At 46.6% G+C, this 4,170-nt stretch overlaps 1 pseudogene; it reads left to right on the top strand.

Moving 5' to 3' along the window:
- The first annotated feature begins 2,826 nt into the window (after positions 1 to 2,826).
- LOC101644442 overlaps positions 2,827 to 4,170 on the top strand; it is a 50,122-nt pseudogene continuing 48,778 nt past the window's right edge.

The raw sequence follows: 4,170 nt of genomic DNA, 5'->3' as shown, positions 1-4,170 counted from the left end.
TTGCTCTTGTATGTAAACCTCTTTTTTATACACACATGAGTGCCTCTAGGAATTTGTTTCTCTAGTCAACCTGGACTCACACAAATGGTTTCAAACATAAGAGCAATTGTGAGGACAGCAAAGACCGGGCAGTGCTATGTTCTGTTGGACTTGGGATGGCTATGTGTCAGAACAGACTTTACGGCACCTAACAATAGGGAAATGACAGGCGACAGCTCTGGATCAAGGTCAACTTGGAAGTTATAGGATACAATTTAGCACAGGATCAACTTTTTCAATCAAGATATCTTCCAACCCTTCTAGGCCATGCTAGCTGGCAACCTTTCTCAGCTGTTTCTGTAGGCAGGACTTTTCTCGGCATTCTGGGCTAAGTACGCACCTTTCTAAGCCTTTAGCTTTTCTGTCATTGGCCTCTCTATTGATAACTGAACCAATTCATGGTCAGTGTTGCATTGTGCTTGGCTGATGCCCTCCTAATAGCAGCTTTCTGTCATCACCCAAGTCCCTCTTCTGACTTCTTGCCACCAGCTCTTCCACCATGCCCTACAGGCCTCTGCCCCGCTCAGAGAAGCATTGCAACTCTTCTAGTGACTGGAAGCACCCAACTCCACCTTCAAGGCTCCTATCCAATCGTGCTAAACTCTTTCTGTGGATCAACAAGCTCGCCACATTGACCTGCCTGTCTAGGAATTCCCACTGCTCCCCCTGATGCCACCATGTCTCAGATGCCGGGCTCTGCTGTGCATACTAGAGATTTGTGTCATCCCGCACTGTCTTCAATGGTACAATCTGGGTCTAGGAGGTCCTCAGTATAAGAACTCTTGGTCCAAAGAATATATTTTGCTCCAGACTCTTCTTGATGGTAGTGAGGTCCCCCTCCACTTTGTATGGTTGGCAAGTCTCATACGCAAACTCTTGCCAATGTCATGTCAGGGAGTTCTTAGCAGAACCACGAAACAACCAATTGCCACAAGTCACTCACACACCCCTATTTGCATAGCAAATTGACCAGTTCCTTCTAGGTCCATAAAATAAACCAATCACAGGACATGCTGACACTCAATGAATTATTTTTGACAGATATATGTAAATTCCATCCCAGAAATGCTGGGTGCAGAGAACCCCATTGTACTGCAGAGAGCCCCATTTATGGCTAATAGGGGATGTGTGCTCTTCTTCACAAATTACCCAGGTCTGTTTCTGAGTATAGGGTCCCTATGAGCTGGCATAGACTCGATGGTGGTGAGTTTTCCCTTCTTTCTGAGTCACTGGGCAGTCAGATCTTAGAACAGGTGTCTCTTCCCTCTGCAGGTATGGCATCAACTCAGGTCAGGTGGGCCATGGCTCTGTCTTTTCTCTTTCTCTTTGTAAAAAAAAATGCCCTGGTGGGGCCTCTGATGGCCTCTAACTTCACAGAGGAGGAGACTCAAGATCAAACAGCCCAAGGCTGATTCCTTGAGGCCTAGGTCAGACACGCCTCCTTTCTCCAATCTTTTTAACCAAGCCTGACACCAACCATCCCTCCTTCTTTGCCGGGTTCAGCAATTTGTTGCGATGGCCACACAGAACTCACAGACAATTATGAAGTTTACTAGGGAAATAACAGGTTGCCATTCAAGACCAGGAATGATTCAGGATACATTTCTTCAATCAGGACTCTTTGATGTCAGCAGTGCTCACAGGCAGACCTTTTTCTGGCCCTGGGATCCTCGGCCCCAAAGCTCAGCCTGCTTGTCACAAAGTGTAGGTGGCACCCCACCCCACCAGCAAGCCTCCTGCCCAAAGCCGACCAGCTCGCTCTCTCCCTGGATTGAGAAACCGATGGCACTGTCTCCTATTGGTCTCCTGGTTCGCCCGCTGCCACTGCCCGGTGATGCTTCCTGCCACGTCCCGCCACCTCCAGTATTGCAGCTCTCTCTGGTTCCTGAGTCCAGAAGATTCCCAGGTCAGGGAGCCTGAGTCTAAAGGATGTGTTCGTGAGCTCCCCCATTTTCCACTTCTGGAACCACAAACCTCGTCACTGTCACGGGAGAGGAATCACAAGCCGCCCAGATCCTGCTCTCAGTCTCGTAGCCAATGTAGGTGCAATGGAAGTAAATAAGAAGATGGGTTTGCCAGTGGAATGTAGTGGGGTACCGGAAACGGCGTCATTTGATAGGGAGAACAGAAAATTCGCACTGTAGTTGAGATTTCCTAAGCCTTGGTGCCTCTGTAAGATGTTTAGCCGTTCGAATTGGTTCGTTGTCTCCTGTAACAACGGCACATGTGAAGATGCACTTCTTTATGGTTTGAAATGGATCGTATGAGGCATGTCAGACCAAGGTTTGATTGCTTTACAAGGTCACCTTACACAAAATTGAATTTGTTTCTAACTTCAGTTAGTCTTGCATAAGACTAACAATAAACCTCTAAATCTTGCCCAGCTAAAGGGTAATGTTTTAATATTGAGGAAGCAAACCAGGCAAAGACAACTAAGAACTTTTTGTTTCGTCCACAGCTTGGCTAAAGGAGGCAACTGTCGCTGAATAAGCAGTCTTTGGGAGCAGCTGAGAACATCGAAGCCACCAGATAAAAGTAAGTAGCTGCGGTCACTCGTCTGGGCCCAGGCGGGCCCCCTGTAGTCGCTGCCGTCCTGGTACAGGCACCTGTCCCCAGCACGGGGAGTGGGTGCTGCGGGCCCAGGGAGCACGGACAGCCCCTACCCATGAGGCCCTAATGGAAAACGCAAAGCATCTGAGCCGGGAAAAATACTAGAGGTCACCCAAGGCAGCCGTCCCCTCTGCAGCCTCCCTGACAAGTGAAAGGAAGAGAGGAGACGCATTCGGGATGTTCGACGGTTACGACAGCTGCAGTAAGGATCCGAGTAGCAGCTCCTGCTCTGAGGAGAGTGAAGAAGTTGCTCCTTTACCTTCCAATCTCCCAATTACCAAAAACAATGGGCAGGTGTACACAGACCCAGATGGTAAATCTGGCATGGCTACCTGTGAGATGTGTGGGATGGTTGGCGTGCGAGATGCCTTTGACTCTAAAACCAAACGATTCTGCCAGTCACACCTCCAGCTTCCTGTGCTGCAGACTTACGCAACTGAGCCCCAGCCGGCCGCCCACCCGCCCGCCTGCGGGGGGCTCTCACCACAGACCACAGAAGAACGGGAAGTGAATTTTGCTCCTGACCATTTTATTGCAGCCCGTTTTAAAGGTTTGTACAGAAATGTTTTTCATTCTGTGAAAAAAAGTTATTTGGAGTTCTTTATGAAACTGGAAGAACTCTGGATACGATTTTATATGTTCTTTTTTTAAATTTTTAATCATTTTAATAGGGGCTCATACGACTCTTATCACAATCCATATACACATCAATTGTGTAAAGCGCATTTGTACATTCATTGCCCTATATGTTCTTTTGATTAATTAAAAAAATATTAAAATTTTCCTAACACTAAAGGGTTAAACTGGAATGGTTGATAACATATACAGGATCTCAGGCTACATGTTGAGGGGTTGGGGAAAATGCAATATTGTCCTAAGTTTGTTTTCTTTTTCTTACTGAAATAGACTCCCCAGAAGGGAATCTGATAGTTCTGCGCCAGCCGTCTCTCTGCACCTGTGAGACAGTAGTTGGGATGACCACACCCCGAAACGGATGTTCTGTGTTAGCAGGAGAACCAAAAGCTCCGCCAGGCCAAAATAAGTTCAGGTTTCATAATCATTCCAGCTCTGCTTTAACTACCCTGGGTTTTTTTAGAAACTAATTTGAAAAAGAATTGCTTTTATTTTCTGAAAAAATCCATCTCTATAGGAGGAGTTGTCTTTAGCTGTTCAGAATTATTTTTTTAAATGATAACTGATTTAGACCATTTTAAACATTCCCTGCTTTAAAGTTCCTATCGCTTCCTTTTAAAAAGGATGCAAAGGTCAATTGGTGAAAAGGTTTGCTCTCTGCATTTTCTCACTTTCGACCGAGCTGTGACTGAAATGAGAGCTCCGGCGTTTACCAATGAGGTTCAGAAACTAAGCTCTCAGGAATTAATTGCATCTGTCCTAGAAGTGCTTCTGGGTCGTAGCCCAGCCTCTGCAGAGTGGTAATGTTGACCATCTCCTCTGGAACATAGGCAGGGCTGATTAGAAATTAATCAAAGTGATTAACCTCTGCAGCCCTTCAGCCTATGG

This window comes from Echinops telfairi, unplaced genomic scaffold (genome assembly GCF_000313985.2).
Source record: "Echinops telfairi isolate 266 unplaced genomic scaffold, ASM31398v2 ScPeMD7_31;HRSCAF=116, whole genome shotgun sequence".
Classification (NCBI taxonomy): domain Eukaryota; kingdom Metazoa; phylum Chordata; class Mammalia; order Afrosoricida; family Tenrecidae; genus Echinops; species Echinops telfairi.
Note: the sequence above shows the minus strand (reverse complement) of the source record. Positions and strands in the feature narration are given on the sequence as shown.